This window comes from Octopus sinensis, linkage group LG3 (genome assembly GCF_006345805.1).
Source record: "Octopus sinensis linkage group LG3, ASM634580v1, whole genome shotgun sequence".
In the NCBI taxonomy this organism is placed as follows: domain Eukaryota; kingdom Metazoa; phylum Mollusca; class Cephalopoda; order Octopoda; family Octopodidae; genus Octopus; species Octopus sinensis.
In genome coordinates this window covers 96,019,894-96,039,330 of record NC_042999.1, presented here as the reverse complement: position 1 = coordinate 96,039,330, position 19,437 = coordinate 96,019,894, and the positions used below count along the sequence as shown (strand labels likewise).

The window sequence follows — 19,437 nt, the reverse complement described above, 5'->3', positions numbered from 1 at the left end:
GCCTGCCTAGGAGTCTGCTCATTCTGAAATGGAAATAACCAGCAAAGAGAAAATGAGGCTGTGTGTCCTGTCAGGCAACTTTTCAAATAAGTGCCATGAAAAAAAAATCTTCCCTTATTTCAGGTAGGGTGGGGGATAAAACACAGCTAGGCCTAACATCATTTTTTAAATATTGGGTGCATTTAATTAACTCTGAAGGTGAACCTTGAAGGTCAATCTTGAAGTGTTATTTCTTTCAAGAATTTAATTTGTGTAATGCCATTATAAGATGGTACTGGTGGAAATCATTTTCTAGTGAAAGGCTAAGGTATTTGGTTCAGAGATCAAAATTCATGTGTAACACATTACAAAGCTGCATTGCAAGTTATACATAATCCCATCTCTCCTCAATCAGTATGTAACTAGTGTCCCACCTGAGAGTTCAAATTACAAAAGATCCATCCAATGCCATAAACTTCAATATAGGATCAGTGCCAGGATTGATGTAGCAGATTGTGACAATACAGAAACCTTTGTTTCCTATTCTATGATTCTAACAAGCATGCACTTTTTTTTTTAACAACAATGTTAAAGTTTCAAAGAATGTGATAACATCTGCAGTACAGATCATCTTTTCTCTACATCAATGCTCAATGTCTTAATTGTTGTTAAACTTTGATCTAATGAATCTTTTTCAACACATTCTATTTCCCTTCACAAATCTCTTATTTTCTATCTAAAATCATGTTTGAAAATATGTAAAATCCATTTGCCATACCACCCTACCATGCATCTCTGTTATATGGATCTTTAGTCATGCTTTCTTCCTAACAATTCCTTAGCAACCTTGAATGATATTTGTGACTCAGAAAATTCTTTGTTGCATTGTATAAGTATTTTCCAAAATCTAACATATACCATAAGATTTTTAACAGGTACACAGTGAAATTATTGAATTGTTACTTCTGATAACTTAATAAAAAGAGGAAAAATAATCAAGGCCATTATAATGATTATGATAAGTCAAGGTAAGAATATAATACAAGTAAAAATAGATATACATAGAATCTTAATAATAGTAGTACTACAAACAACAATAATGAAATTAATGAAGGTCATGTAAAGGGAACTAATAATAACAACAAATATATCATATTCTAGTCTTCCTGTAGTTATGAATAATCATCAAGATTCTTGAATGTTTGTGATTCTTCTTATTTGTCAGTGTAGCTGGTGAAAGACGCTAACATATGACTGAGCGCATATCTGAGAGCCACCACAATCAGTATTGGTTCCAGTACAGTTCTCCGAGGGACTCCACTACAAATTGATGTCTCCTCAGAAGGAACACTATTGGCTGCAGCTATCTGACTGCTACATTTCCAAATATGTCTAGGTTATGCAGTTTATGATATATTCCATGATCAAATTATGAACTTTGCAAAGTTGAGATATATTACATTCACATTTAAATGGTTGAGCTGTTGTTTTAGTAGCCAATCATAGTGCTGTTGTAGGTGTGTAAGGCAGCTCTTTCATAACAAAAACTGTAGTGTATCAGTGAGCAAGTCAGTTTTATAACTCGTATTGTTTCTCTAAACAATACGCGTTATAAGAAGTAACACAAGTCAATGGGTTGTTCTTTTACATTGTTTTCAGTATTTAAAGGTCAGGACCCTTCAGGAAATCTTCAGTGTAATGGTGTTGAGAGCTCATGAGCTAACTTCTCTGTTCTGTAGAATGCACGTAACACCATTTCTCTGGAAATTTCCTGAAGAAGGGGTCCTAACTCTGAAATACAAGGTAAACCATCAACTTGTATTCTTTCTTGTATGTTGCATTGTTTTGACTTTGAAAACATTCAAAACATATGTATTTGATTCTACATGCAGGATTCTTTAGTTATATAGGCTATCTGAAGAACAACACATGCTTAAATTACAGCAAGTGAAAATGAGTGAGGAATCATGTTTGTGCTTGGTAAGAAAAAAAGAAAGAAATATGCTAAATATACAATGCATTCTTGAAAATCCTCAACGACTAAGTTGTACTTACATCAGTTGCATTAGGATTACTCTTAGTTGCAAAAGAACAAAAGAATTAGGAGTAAACTGTTACTGACAGACTTTAGTTGTAACAACCATATGGTTTTTAATGTTTTGCATTAAAACTATTGCCACTTCAAGCCTTTCATTACAAACCTTCAAACCTTTCAATAATTATTAAGGTTTTGATTTTCACACTTTCACAAAATATATTTACACAGTTCATAATCCTTCCTTCTTTAACATCTTATTGTAAGATATTCAACATAGTGTGGGTTTATCTGTCTGCCATATTCATACAGAATTTGAATGACTATTTTATATGCATGACAGAATATGCACAAGATGTAAAGCAAAGGGCTGAGGTATTTTCTGGAAGCTATATGTAATTTAATTCCTGTTTGGATTGAAATCAATAATTCAGAGAGTTTATCATGGAAATCTTTTCTCATGTGAATTGAGAATTTAAGCCTTCTTAAAACCATATGTCAGCAGGATCACACACTACAAACTAAATTCTCAGTATAATTTTTGGTATTTCTAATAGAAACCATGTAAGTATAAAATGATAAACATTTTAATCTGTAAAATTGAAGAGACAGGTCCATTCTGATGATCACTCAATTTAAAATCAATCAGCTAGCAATTTATTGCACAAGATATAAATACCCAAGTCAAAGATGCCTGAAGGCTGATCTCTTTCCAAAGTACAACAATACTTTCAAATCATAACATTCCTATGATTTTACATTAAATAGGCTACAAAGCAGAAAAAATATCATAGCAGCTTCCCACTCTCACTCCTGAGTGGAAGACTGACAGGTAGTAAAATCAAGTATTTCAGTTTTCATGATATGCTATGTCTCAGCATATCATTATATGCATTTATATGTATGGGAATAGTTGCATAAATTTGTATGTTAGATTTATTTGTATATGTTACGTGTGAATAAATTCACCACATACATGTGGTGTTATTATCATAATTGATATGTATTTGTATTTTTAGTCAGATAAACTCACTATTTTAAAAGGAGACATAAACGAGTTTCAGTGCATGTACATGCATGGTACTTGATTTATTGCCTTGACTCTGTTTAGATTTATGCTTTGGTAATTCATTGGTTATCTATCGGTTGTTGAGAGTTTCCAAATAAAGCAGACCAAGCTGAAAGGTTGTTGGTTTCAGAAAACAAGAGATTTTCAAAAATGCACCATAAAAGTATCAAAAGAAAAGGGAACTACCTTAAAGGAGACAAGTGTAATTAAATTATAAGTAAAGCAATAACTTGGTATTTTTAAAAAAGTCCTGTAACTTTTTGGACAGAACTTATAATCTTGTCTATGGTAAAAAGAAAATAATTTTCAACATATGGTCTTCACAGTGAAAAGGTATTGCTTGTTCAGTATTTCTATGTTGGTGGTACAAGAAAACTGCTATAATTTAAATATATGTGCACATATGCATATGTGCATGCATGTGTGTGTATGTGTATATATTAGCATGCACACATCATAAACATTCATTCACATGCACACTCAATAATTCCTGCATCTACACAAACATATATATAGAAACAGGTGGAACATTTTTTTCATTATTGACAGAACAGAATCAATAGAATGTGTCAAATTCTTCATCTTCTGAAGAGTGCGAACTAGATCATAGCCACTATTTTCTGTAGATTAGTGTTTCATTGGCATCTATAGTCTTCCATTGGTTAGGAAAAGCTCTAGTAATATGAATAGAGTAGTAGAGTAACATATCTTTAAATTCACACACACACATGTAAATTATCAACATGCATGTGACAGCTTTAAGTTAATAATGAAAATTCATTTACCATTAACTTCTGAAGATGGACGCTTATTTGATATCACATTTGGTTATCAATAATCTAATCATTGGTTCATTACATCTCTGATGATGAGAGTGACAGACAATTACCAGTGCAACTAGAGTATAACAAATGTCACACAGGGTATATTTATTATTTTCTTAATGGTCAGACCATATAGGGTCTACATTTAGCATATTATATGTCCACCTAGTGGTCATCCCTCTTTTATGCATACACACACACACACATATATATATATATATATATATATATAGTAGGTTAAATACATTAATAGCATAGTGTATTATATATATTGCTTAGATTCACTAATAAGAAAAAGGAGAGCATTAATCTGATTATCAGAATTGATGAATTTATGAACATAAAAGCATTAGTTGACCGTTGTACATTAAAGAAGATGGCAAGATGACCTTTCAAAAAAAGAAAAAAATGAACAATTCTAGCATATGTTAAATAATTTAAAAAGTAAAACATATGAAGGGAAACAACTTTAACAGCTTCAAATGGTCATGTGTTAAAAAAAATAATATAGGTATACAAGTACACTGCACACACACACACACACATATATGTGTGTGTGTGTGTGTGTGCATGTAAGCAGACACATAGATTGCTCAGAAAGTAAGGGATGATGTGCAAGGTGTAGGTATGGTAAGGAGGGCGATTTAGGTGCACATAAAGGTGGCTGTAGAGGGGCAGGTTTATGGTGTTAAATGGTACATGGCAGAGGTAAAAGATAAGGGAAGACATAGAAAGCAGGTAATTGGGGGATGAGGGGATAGTTTGGGTGGGGAAGGGAGGCTAATTGGAATAAAAGATGTAAGTGGTTCCAAGGGGTTTACTAGCAGTACAAAGAAAGAAGTTCTATAGATAGATGAGCGCTAAAGGGCTAGGTGTGAAGAGAATGAGAATAGGAGAGAATAGACTACTACCACACATAGAATGCTTTTAGGATATCATTTTTGCTGTGGTGGACAGGTTTTCTCAAGTACAGTGAATCACCAGTCATCTTGGTCTTCTGTAATTTCTGTGAGGCTCAGCATCTTGAGATTAGCCTTAATTACTTCATCCTAAATCTCCCTGGGTCTCCCTCTTCAACAAGTTTTATCTAGTGTATGTGACTGACACTTTATGGAGCTATCCTTATGCATTGCATAATCAAACCAGCACAGTTGTCTCTCTTATACTACATGTGATTCCTCTGTTGTATGACACATATACTCACACATATATGCACACACACACGTGTGTGTGTATATATATATATAGATTGGCAGAACTGTTACAGTTTTTGGACAAGATGCTTTGTAGCATCCAGTCTGTGCATCATTGAAATTCCACTCGGTCATGAAAACAGCAATACTTCTGTCAAGAGTTGCAACTGACGAATATTATTAGCATATATAATTACCTTTTTACTTGTTTCAGTCATGCTTGAGCACCGCCTTTAGTCGAGCAAATTGACCCCAGGAATTATTCTTTGTTATGAATAAACTGCTATGTTATGGGGATGTAAACACACCAGCATCAGTTGTCAAGCGATGTTGGGGGAACAAACACAGATACACAAACATACATATATATAAATATATACATATATACGACGGGCTTCTTTCAGTTTCTGTCTACCAAATCCACTCACAAGGCATTGGTTGGCTCGAGGCTATAGTAGGAGACACTTGCCCAAGGTGCCATGTAGTGGGACTGAACCCGGAACCATGTCATTGGTAAGCAAGCTACTTACCACACAGCAACTCCTATGCCTATAAAACTAACTTGCAATACTTCTTACTGGTTCAGCCACCGATAAAACTGGTAGAGATCCAATGCATACTCACACTTGCATGCATGTATGCTCACATATGCACACGTGTATGTACAGGGATGACTGTGTGGGTAAAGAGTTCACTTTGGAACCACAAGATTGGGTCCCACAGTATGTATGCTATTAGCTAGTGTTCTTGATCATCACCTTGGAGTGAAATTGATTGAAGGAATCTGAAGAAGCCCATGATGTGTGTATGTGTGTGTTGCTCATGCAAAATTAGTAACAGATGTAGACATCTTGAAGAACCAAGACTTTGGTGCTTTCAGATAAATATACCCTGTGTGACATTTGTTATACTCTAGTTGCACTGGTAATTGTTTGTCACTCTCATCATCAGAGATGCAATGAACCAATGATTAGACTTTTGATAACCAAATTTGATATCAAATAAGCATCCATCTTCAGAAATTAATAGTAAATGAATTTTCATTATTAACTTAAAGCTGTCACATGCATGTTGATAATTTACATGTGTGTGTGTGAATTTAAAGATATGTTACTCTACTACTCTATTCATATTACTAGAGCTTTTCCTAACCAATGGAAGACTATAGATGCCAATGAAACACTAATCTACAGAAAATAGTGGCTACGATCTAGTTCGCACTCTTCAGAAGATGAAGAATTTGACACATTCTATTGATTCTGTTCTGTCAATAATGAAAAAACATTCCACCTGTTTCTATATATATGTTTGAGTAGATGCAGGAATTATTGAGTGTGCATATGAATGAATGTTTATGATGTGTGCATGCTAATATATACACATACACACACATGCATTTAAGCATATATGTGAGTATATGTAAATACGATAACTGGTATACTTAAATGCATGTGTTTTTAAGCATTTATAGATATGCCTCTGTGAGTAGTTGCACACATGCATGCATATACTCATGCATATGCGTGCATATATTTGAATTATAGCAGTTTTCCTGTACTACCAACATAGAAATACTGAACAAGCAATACCTTTTCACTGTGAAGACCATATGTTGAAAATTATTTTCTTTTTACCATAGACAAGATTATAAGTTCTGTCCAAAAAGTTACAGGACTTTTTTAAAAAGACCAAGTTATTGCTTTACTTATAATTTAATTACACTTGTCTCCTTTAAGGTAGTTCCCTTTTCTTTTGATACACTGTTTCCAGTTTTCTATTTGTACACCTTCAGGTGTTGTGCATAGTTTTTATGGTGCATTTTTGAAAATCTCTTGTTTTCTGAAACCAACAACCTTTCAGCTTGGTCTGCTTTATTTGGAAACTCTCAACAACCGATAGACAACCAATGAATTACCAAAGCATAAATCTAAGCAGAGTCAAGGCAATAAATCAAGTACCATGCATGTACATGCACTGAAACTCGTTTATGTCTCCTTTTAAAATAGTGAGTTTATCTGACTAAAAATACAAATACATATCAATTATGATAATAACACCACATGTATGTGGTGAATTTATTCACATATAACATATACAAATAAATCTAATAACATACAAATTCATGCAACTATTCCCATACATATAAATGCTGAGACATAGCATAGCATGAAAACTTAAATACTTGATTTTACTACTTGTCAGTCTGCCAGTCATGTGTCAGTAGGAATTTTTATTGCTGAATTTTCTTGAGAACAAATTTTTTTTAGTGGTCAGACCATATGGGGTCTACATTTATCATATTGGGTGTACACCTAGTGGTCATCTCTCTTATATGTATGCAATATAATTTTCTGAATCTCCAGATATTTTCAATATGCTAGGCCACTGATTTAAATTGATATTAATCAAATTAATATCAATTTTTTACCCTTATTATTTAAATTTATACATATATATATATAAATTTAAATAATAAGAGTAAAAAATTGATATTAATTTGATTGATATCAATTTAAACTAGTGGCCTAGCATATATATATATATATATGTGCCTTTTAATGTACTTATATATGAATAACATATAGTCTAATGACTAATTTGTCTTTTGTGCTAGATCACTGGTAATAATTTATTTTATTACCCTTTTTCTATATATATATATTCATATTTTCCTGTTATTTTAGCATTTTTATTAACATCCTCATACTCTCATTAGCAATTTAATGTATATATATATATATATATATATATATATATATATATATATATATATATATGTACATGTATGTACACTTATTTGACTATCAATTATTCAATGATTCACTTGTTATTCTACAATAAATGCTCTACCTAATTTCACAAATGTTGTAAATATATATATATATATATTATATATATGTGTGTGTGTGTGTGTGTGTGTGTGTGTTTACACACAAGCATTGGATCTTACATACAAGTTAGATACTTTTTTTAAAGGTTTTCAAGGCTCAGCAGTTTTAGTTTCTGCAATAGCTTTTTTTCACTATTACCATTTATATTCCACTTTGTTTCACTATTCCCATTTATATTCAACTTACTGAATGGTATCACATTCAGAAGAATATGTCAAATATTTTGTATATGTGCAGCTTTTGCAGAAACTAAAACTGGTGAGCCTTGAAAACCTTTAGAAAAAGTATCTAACTTGTATGTAAGATCCTATGCTTGTATGTAAACAAATATATTTTGAATATATATATATATACATACAACATTTGCAAAATTAGGTAGAGCATTTATTGTAGAATAACAAGTGAATCGTTGAACATAACATATTGTACATATTTAAAGTAATAAAATCTGCAGAATATTTAGAGTGTGATGAATATAATTTTCATATTTTCCTGTTATTTTAGCATTTTTATTAACATCCTCATACTCTCATTTGCAATTTTCATCAAGACCACCAACTAGAAAAATCAAATATTTATATGTACAAACCAAAATTTAATTATCACAAATTTAGTAGAACATCCATCATAATTCATTGATGGCTTGGGTACTCTAGTATATATATATGTACATAAGTTCACACTCACTCACACAAACACACATGTATATCATCATCATTTAACATCTGTGTTTCATGTTGGCAGGTGGCAGGGTGGTTTGACAGGATCTAATGGGTTCAAGGACTGCATTGTGTTCCAGCATCTGATTTGGCACAGTTTTTGCAGCTGGATTCCCCTCTTAATGTCAACAACTTTACAGTGTGGACTAGGTGTTTTAGTCATTCCAGCAGTACTAGTGAGGTTACTATACAGCTTCCAAGACTACTAGACTCAGAGTGGGTGTCTTTATGCTAGAAGAGGAGGAGTTAAAGTATGAAAGAAGGGCCCTGGGTAGAACAGATTTCCTGCTGTGAAAGAGCTACAAGGCTACTCATATTTTAGAAAATAAAGTAGGAAAGATTAGGTTGGGCTGGAAAGAGATAAAAATAGTAATGAAGTGTCTGGGTAGACCCTAATGGCACAAGGTAAGTGGAAACAGAGGAACCAGGTATGTGGATGCCTGGAAGTTGCAAGAGTCTATGATAGTGGGAGATAAGAAATGGGTTAGAAGAGGGGGTTGGAGAAATAGGAGATGACTGACAGTGCAGAAAAAAGAGTGAAGTAGAGAAACAGAACAGAAATGATGATACAGTAAACAGGAGAATGATTAGAGTAAAGTAACATGATTGAGAAGGCTATGGGAGCATGGGGAAGGAAAGAAAACATAGTGCATGAAGAGAATGAGAATTGCATGGTAGTGGAGGAGTAGAGATAATTTGATGGCTCAGCTGGGAGTGCGTGATCAATTATAAGTGTGGGAGGAGAGAACAGTATTAATAAATGAAGGATGAATAATGAGTGAAATGGTTCCAGGTGTTAAGGAAAATAAGTGGTATCAAAGAAGAGCTGGTGTGAATGAGATGATTGTTAAATGTGTGTGTGTGTGTTATATCACTTTCCAGGCAAGTACATCTCTGAAATGTGTGTGTGTATGTGTGTGTTATATCACTTTCCAGGTAAGTACATCTCTGAAATGTGTGTGTGTTTGTGTGTTGTATCATTTTCCAGGTAAGTACATCTCTGAAATGTGTGTGTACACGCACATACATGATGATATATAATTTAGGGTCCATTTTCCATGCTGGCATGGGTTAGACAGTTTAACTAGAACTAGTAAGCCGGAGAGTTGTACAAGGATCCAACTTAAAAAATCATCATCATCATCGTTTAATGTCTGTTTTCCATGCTGGCATGGGTTAGACGATTCGACTGGGGTCTGGGAAACCAGGAGGCGCCACCAGGCTCGAGTCTGAGCTGGCAGTATTTCTACTGCTGGATGCTCTTCCTAATGCCAATTACTTTGAGAGTGTAGTGGATGCTTTTTATGTGCCACTGACACAGGGGACAGAGGAAGCTGGTAAGACCATGATAGGATGGTGCCTTTTACGTGCTTATGGCATGGAAACCAGTCAAAGCAGCGCTGGCATCAGCCATGTTCAGGTGGTGCTTTTTATGTGCCATTGGCACAGGGATCAGAACTATAATTTCCATTTGATTTTGATGAAATTATTGACTACTTCTTAATTAATTAATTTTACCCTTTGTTATTATTGATAATAGAATTTTTCTCCCTGATAACAAACTACAGTTTTTTTCTGTAGTATCTTACTTGACGACACGCGCTGATGGGCAGGGGAAGGTGATGAACCTCATTTATATTTTGAATTCGGCGGCACTAGCACTGAATATAATCTGTCTGATACCGTTAGGTGGAGAGATATATTCAATTCTTCCAATGCCTTTGAATTTAATATTTAATATTGTTGGAGTCCCATGCTGATGAACGAAAATGGTTGGGTAAAGTATAATTCTATATTCTTTATACCAATCTAATTCCGAAACGCTCGTACATGGGTGACCAGATATGGATTGATTTTCGTTATTTTTCATCTCTGCCTGCGTAGATTGTTTTCAAATATTTTGGTTTTTCTGGGAGTCCCTTTTTAAAGTAGAAGAAATAGCTAAGGTCTTTTGACTGCTATTTCTAAACTTCGGTATGTGGTAAAGCAAATCTTTGGTGAACCCTAATTATAAAGTATATATATATATATATATATATATATACACACACACACACACAATATATATACATACATATATGCAAACTGATAAATACACACATGCATTCATGTATATATATATTAATCCTTTCTGTCAAAGAGTGTAAGCTTGAAATGTAAAAGGATTTTCCGTTTTCCTGAGTGTCAAACTAAAACACATGCTTGCTATTCTTACACCTGTTTTCGTCTTTTGTTTTTCTATAAATTTGAACTACATACATACATACATACAAATATATGTGTGTGTGTGTGTTTGTGTATATATATATGTATATACATATATATATATATATATATATATATATATATATATATGTATGTATGTATATGTATGTATCTATCCATCCAAATTTATGGAATGGAGTAGATAAAATCCAGGCTACATATGTTTCATAGCAATCAGACCCTCAGAAGTAGTAATTACCCAAACATGGGGTAATCTGCTAGCTACTCATCAAACCAATGATGATGATGATCATCATCGTTTAACATCTATTTTCCAAGCTGGCATGGGTTGGATGGTTTGACTGAGGGCTGGCAAGCCAGAAGGCTGCACCAGGCTCCAATCTGATCTGGCAAAGTTTCTACAGTTGGATGCCCTTCCTAACACCAACCACTCGGAGAGTATAGTGGGTGCTTTTTACATGCTACTGGCACAAGGGCCAGTCAGGTGGTACTGGCAACGACCAAGCTTGAATGCTGCTTTTTACATGCCCCTGGCACAGGAGCCAGTCAGGTAGCACTGGCAACAACCATGTTCAAATGGTGCTTTTTACATGCATATACCTAGCCAAAGATAAGCCCCTGTACCTGGCTTTTGTTGACATGGAGAAAGCCTTCGACAGGGTCCCCCGATCCCTTATCTGGTGGGCAATGAGAAAACTAGGGATAGATGAATGGTTAGTGAGAGCTGTGCGGGCCATGTATAGGGACGCCGCTAGTAGGGTGAGGGTTGGAAATGAGTACAGTGAAGAATTCCGGGTAGAGGTAGGGGTCCACCAAGGCTCAGTACTCAGCCCCCTCCTATTTATCATAGTCCTCCAGGCAATAACGGAGGAATTCAAGACAGGATGCCCTTGGGAGCTCCTCTATGCTGATGACCTTGCTCTAATTGCTGAGTCGCTATCAGAACTGGAGGAGAAGTTTCAGGTGTGGAAACAAGGATTAGAATCGAAGGGCCTCAGAGTCAATCTAGCTAAAACCAAAGTCGTAATCAGTAGGAAGGTAGACAAATCACAAACACCTTCAGGTAGATGGCCCTGCTCGATCTGTAGAAAAGGTGTAGGTAGAAACTCTATAAGATGCACCAAGTGTAAGCTATAGACACATAAGAGATGCAGCAATGTCAAAGGAAGGCTAACTAGGAAGATGGTTTTTGTATGTGGCAGATGCTCAGGAACAATAAACACTGAAAATGCTCTGAGACCAACTTCCGTCACTTTCCAGGGAGAAAAACTAGAAATAGTTGATAGTTTCCGTTACCTAGGTGACCAAGTCAGCAGCGGGGGTGGGTGTGCTGAAAGTGTAACTGCTAGAGTAAGAATAGCTTGGGCAAAGTTCAGAGAGCTCTTACCTCTGCTGGTGACAAAAGGCCTCTCGCACAGAGTGAAAGGCAGACTGTATGATGCGTGTGTACGAACAGCCATGCTACATGGCAGTGAAACATGGGCCGTGACTGCTGAGGATATGCGTAAGCTCGCTAGAAATGAAGCCAGTATGCTCCGATGGATGTGTAATGCCGGTACTCACACTCGGCAGAGTGTAAGTACCTTGAGAGAAAAGCTGGACCTAAGAAGCATCAGTTGTGGTGTGCAAGAGAGACGTTTGCGCTGGTATGGTCATGTGGCGAGAATGGATGAAGATAGTTGTGTGAAAAAGTGCCACACCCTAGCGGTTGAGGGAACCTGTGGAAGAGGCAGACCCAGGAAAACCTGGGACGAGGTGGTGAAGCACGACCTTCGAACTTTAGGTCTCACTGAGGAAATGACTAGAGACCGAGACCTCTGGAAGTGTGCTGTGCGCGAGAAGACCCGGCAGGACAAGTGAGTCCACAACCCGTGGCCTTCTACATGGGATGGAGCCAGCCTACGTATGCATACCTTCCCTTCTTGGGACACAAAACTCTACTTGTGAAGACGTGTTGAGGCAAGTGAGGATCAGAATCGAAATCGATCAATGGAAATTGCGGATGTGCTACCAGTGCCGGTGGCATGTCGAAACTCTGCTTGTGAAGACCCATTGAGGCAAGTGAGGATCAGAATCGAAATCGATCAATGGAAATCGATCAATGGAAATCGATCAATGGAAATTGCAGATGTGTTACCAGTGCCGGTGGCATGTAAGAGAACTTTCCGTTTCGCGACCGTTGCCAGCACCGCCCCGTTTCATGTCCGTTGCCAGCCTCACCTGGCCCTCGTGCCGGTGGCACATAAAAAGCACCATCCGTTCGTGGCCGTTTGCCAGCTCTGTCTGGCACCAGTGCGGGTGGCACGTAAAAAGCACCCACTACACTCACGGAGTGGTTGGCGTTAGGAAGGGCATCCAGCCGTAGAAACACTGCCAGATTTGACTGGGCCTGATGAAGCCTTCTGGCTTCACAGACCCCAGTAGAACCGTCCAACCCATGCTAGCATGGAAAACGGACGCTAAATGATGATGATGATGATGATGATGATACACCCATTACCTATTTTTCCATCTTCTATCACATTATTTACATTAAATGCATTCAGATACAAAACATCATCACAAACCAGTGCTGGCTATGATTTCTATAGAAATATATCTTTGTCAAATGAAGGTTACATTGTCAAGGGATTCCATATTAACTCAGGAGATTTGATCAGAAATGCATGGAAAGCATAGAGTGAGTGAACAAAAGGGAAGCTTATTTGTGAAGAAATGGGAGTGGGTGAAAGTCAAAAACTGTTAAGGAAAAGAATAAGAATATGAATAAAGAAAAAGAGAAAAAGGAGAAGAGCAGGGGGAAAAAAATTGGTATTATGGAAGCTGGCTAGGGGAATGTTTTTGTGAATTAAGGCTGAGGTCATTTACTAGGTCTACTGTAGAATGAATAAGTAAATAAATTATGGCACCCTATAAATACATTCAAACAGAGTAAAAGAAAAGGAGTGGTACTAAGTTAGCACTTGTTAGAAGTGGGGAGAGGAGAGGTAGGTGGAAGGTAATGTTTTTGGTCAGTAGAGGAACATAGTAGTTCTAGGTAGATTAGTAATTTATTGCTTAAATTTAAAACTATATAAGTGCATATTAATGCAGGTGTGTGTGTTTTTAGATAATGCTTTAGGGATGGTTGGATTGTTTATGTATACACTGAATTTTATTTGTATGGCTTATAGATACTTGATTCCAGGTTGAGGGTAACATCTAGGAAGTTGATATTAATTATTTATAGGCACAAACCACTATTGTTTCTGAAAGTTATTTTTTTTACCTTCTACGAACTGTTCAAAGCTTACTAACTTCCTACACCTTGATCCTTCGATCTCACCTTTACACACACCCATATATATATACATATATATATATAGATAAATAGATAGATAGATAATCTTTACATATATAGTACATTATCTTTATATTAGGGTGTGTAAGATTTTACATAATACTTACCATATATAAACTGATTTACAGAATGAGAAGAAAATAAGAAAAGAGGGTTACAAATGTCAGATGCCAAATTCAACTAATTAAGCATGTCCATGTTGAGTCAGAAAATTAATTATTTCTGCAAAAGCTCAAGACCACCAAATTATGAAAGCATTACACTATAACTAATATTTTCATCCATTACTAAAAATACAGGTAACAGTTATTTTTAATTATTGAAAATGCTATTACCAAGAAAGCAAAGGAGCTGTGGATGAGGATGGGCAATTTGTTGTTGGAATAACAAAACAGATTTAACAGAAAACAACAGAACAAAGTGAAGCAAATTAATGAAGTCAATCAATAAGCACAAATTCTTGTAGTGCTTTTGTAAAGAATTTAAAGTTGATTTATTTTCTTTTTCTCGGTGTTCCATCAGTTGAAACTTTTGTTTAATTTTTTTTTTCCTTTTGCTTCATATTTTTAAGTTTGATTTGTTCTTACACAGCTGAAGTATTGTATTGATAATTAGATATATTCAGCACATTTGTTTGGTGAATGTTTTCAAATGTCTTAGAAAACTTACCCTAAATTATACTGAATATGTACACATATGCATGTGCACACAAATGGGTGCATGTGTGTGTGTGTGTATACACAGGGAGAGAAAGATGCAAATAAACACGCTTGGGCTTGATATACAACACACATACACATTATATAGGGATATATATATATATTGTGAGAGTAACAAAAACTGAAAATATTCAGAAGATGAATGTTCCTATATAAACATACAGATATTTATATATTTACAGAACAGATTTACATAGAGTACAAAAGAGATGAAAAACTAAAGGGAGAAGACATAGTGTTTCAGGTCTAATGGCTCTTTCTGGGAGCTCAGAACTAAATAATAGTTATAACGTTGGCAGATAGAATATTCATCTTGTAGTGGATGCATATAAACATTACTGTAAATCTGGCCTCTGTCTTCAGAGCGGAGAATGTAAATCAGTTTGCCCTCTGTCCCATATTGCAATATCCAGACTATTGTGCTTATACTTGGTTGCTGTTTTTATCAAAATGTTCGGCCAGTATTCTTCATTTTTTTAAAGTGGACATATCCTCTGGCATAGATGTCATTGCACATGTCAGTCTTATTACATGCTAAATTTCTCAAAAGTTTTACATATCTTGATAATACCTTTAATAACCTTTAGCTGTAATTTTTTGATTAAGCATGTTTTTGTGGTTTTGTGAAGCCCAAATTCACAGTTAGCCAAGTAGCAAATAATTATTGGTTGAAATCTAAAGTCCAGATTGTGTACCTGAAGACTTTCTCATCAATTTAGTGTAGATGCTGCTTTTTCACTAATCTTTAACATTATGTTGACATACTTTTTTCTCAATCACAGATCATTATAACTGATAGTTTATGCTTGATAAATTTCATTACAAATACACTTCTAGTGTTTATACTTTTCAGTATGCCAGCTCGTAGAATATTTTTAATGTTGTAGTTGTTGTTAGGTTACCTTAAAACATTTTAATCAACTTGGATACATGATGGTATAGTAGTAGTAGAGCAGTGAGCCTGATTGTTAGGTATCATAATAGTAGCAGGGTTTTCATTTATTGAAGGTTTGCATGATTTAGGACAATGTCCACTTGATGTTATTTATACAGTATGTACGTTTTCACAGAAGTGTAAACACATCAGGTTTTAAAAATAAATAATTATCATAATCAACTATTCATTTGAGTTAAACAAATATTGTTTGTTGGTATAACTGTTTTGTCATAAAATATTTTAGCCTGGAATAAATTTTCTTTTGTTATCTTAAAGGAATTAAGTAGGTTCTTATTCAGTTTATAACACCAAAAAAGAGGATTCTATAATCAAGATTCCTCTTACAGCTAGAACTAAAAAGATTCTTGTGGTTCTGCTTTAGTAGTGTTAATGTTTTCAGCTATATCATTTATAGTAGATTCTTGCACAGTAAATTTATGTTTGAGACAAATATCACTATGATTTTGAGCAAAAGTTTTCTTCAGTGAATATAATCAGAAGAATAACAAGTTTTAAATAAGGCTAGCAGTTCTAGCATTAATGATGAAGGTATTCATTATATATTCAATGACTAGTCTCCCACACCAAATATATGGTTGCTCCTTGTGAGTAGATATAAACACTTGCTCAGTCTTCTCACTCTTAATTCAGCAGAACACTGAGTATGTGAAGGGTAAAGGAAAAGAAGATGCACCAAGATGTACCAGTATCCACTTTCAGTGAAGCATGAAATAATGTGTCTTATTCAAAGATGCAACACGTCTACTGGTTCAGGAAATGAACCCCATGACCTTAGGATTATCAACCTAATACCTTAGCTATTAGGTCTCATGCTTTCACATATGTATGTGTATATATAGATATATATGAGTATTGCTGTTATATTGGATTTTATAGTCTATCCAAAATAATTTAGCTTTTTCTATTGTTTGCATAATGTTAGTGTGTATGAAGTTATTCAGTATTCAGCAATCATACTAGCTCTGAATTTTTCTTCATTTCTTATCATTTTTCCAACAGTTACTTCATTCATATTAAGTTATTCTGCAATTTCTTTTTAACCCTATCCATTTTGAAGTTGATTTAATATATTTGTTTTTCATTTACATAGAAATCAACTTTCTTGACATGTGAAATGTTATTATTCAGTGTCAAAAATATTTAACAGAATGTAATAAAATAATTCTAAGTATTGGTTTACAGTGTGGTCTACATCACTATCATATAAACAAAAGAAAAATGCAAAACTGAAAAAAACAAAGTGTTCTGTATATGTGAACATTCAGAGAGCTGGGAATTACATAACCTAGTAAATCATATTCATTGCAATGAGAAAGATAAATGTGAACAGAGTAGTAGGGTCGTTGATAATTTTTCATTAAACTGAAGCTGTTTGCATAAACCTGTTGTTTACAAATGCCTCCACAAAAACAAAATGCATGCAAATATTACATAGAGTCTACAAAATACATTTTGTTAAGAACCTGTTTTATAGGCACTGTTACTCATACTCTAACCCTAAAAGCATAAATTGTATGAAGGAATTGGGTATTATAAATTATGCCAAACTATACTTAAACTAATAGGAAGGACTGTTACTTATATATATGTGAAAAACTGGAAATTTTAAGGCAGATCAAAACCTACTAAATGAAAATAAATAAACAGAATTGTAATTCAATAAAAATATAAATTTACTTACACAATACTAGGAACTTATAATAATGACACAATGGTATAAGATGGTGTTGATATGAATTATATGAATTTAATTGAAGCCATATAAATGTAGACATATGCATGGGCAAATGACATTAAGTCAACTTATATAATATTATAAAATTAAAATAGGTTAACGAGCAGTAACTCCCAATTGACACTATTTCAGCTTTTGTTCATTACTAATTTAATTGGTAACTCTTCTAATCCATACTGTAAGTATGTTATGTTACAATGGTGGCCCAATGTATACATATTTATTAATGCAAGTGCAGATGACTAAAAAATCTACTAGCAAATAATATTGCCATAAATGACATAATTTTAAATAGAATTTACATCCAATAATTTCTGATTGCTTTAACTAATATTGCAACATTCACTCACTCTATTACACAAATGATGATTTAATCATTTGTTCTACCTCAAGTAATCAATTATTCTAATTTATCTGACTGATTCTATGTCAACAGTTACTAAACAATATTATATTATTTCTAGGTATTCAATGAAACTTTGATATTCTCTGGTACATTGTATATTGTATTGTTTAGTACTAATATTATACTATGTTATTTTATCATGCTTCTTTCACATATCTGTATCATTTATAGCTTTACAAATTGTCTATGATATATGGTTTATTCATGCCGTTGAGTTACAAACTACTGCAATTACAACATATCAAAATATTTATAGATTTAGATGAGTATAATTATATATGTTTAAGTATGAGTGTGTGTGTGCCAGTAAATATGTTTTTGATAGCCTATGCATGATTGCATGTGGACTTAAGTGAATGTGTATATATGTGAGTGTGCATTGGTATATATGCTTATAAGTGTGAATATATAGATACTCATACATGAATGTGCATATAGTTGTATTGATGTGTTTATGTATATCTATGTCTATATCAATACACATACACACATACACATACACACACACATATATATATATATATATATATATATATATAAAACATGGTAAGGCTTCACAATTAGAATAGCTCTCAATCAGCTAAGAGAGTAAAGATAATGAGATAATGTTATAATAAACACTACAAGTCTTGTTAATTACAGCTACCCAGAAATTTCATGGCTGAAGCATTTACTGTATCATTTTACAAGCTGAAAACAAGATGGTTTTGTTCTCAGCTTGAAAAATGTCAAAATATATGTTTTGGCCACAAAACCCTGGGCAGCAATAATTAACAAGACTTGTAGTTTTTATTATAACACAAGCAGAGATACCCGGCATTGCTGAAGATTAAAATGGCATAGTTTTTTTTATTGTTTTACTTGTTTCGGTCATGTGATTGTGGTGAATGTTTGGAGCACAACCTTCAGTCAAAATATCGACCACAGGATTTATTCTTTGTAAGCGTAGTACTTATTCTATCGCTGTGTTCTGCCAAATGCCTAAGTTACGGGGACTGAAACACAGAAACATCAGTTGTCAAGTGACGGTGGGGGTACAAACACAGACACATACACACACATATATATATATATATATATATATATATATATATACATACATACATACATATAATATAAATATAGATGTATATATATAAATATAGATGTATATCTTTTGCCCACATCGGGATCTTTCTTTCTTCTTTCTTCCTTCTCTTATGTTTCCGATGAAGAGCTCTGCTCGAAACGTCATACCCTCCTTCTTCCATTTTCCTGAGCGCCTAATAATAATAATACTGTAATTGTTCAACGTGTTGTTGTTTTTTCTGTTTTCCCGTTTGGATTAACCTTATATATATTAT

The 19,437-nt window shown here is 34.2% G+C and overlaps 1 protein-coding gene across 19 annotated transcripts in view; it reads right to left on the bottom strand.

The window, feature by feature from the left end:
- Positions 1 to 19,437, bottom strand: part of LOC115209155 — a 1,103,332-nt gene that overhangs the window by 244,331 nt on the left and 839,564 nt on the right. The window lies entirely within an intron of this gene.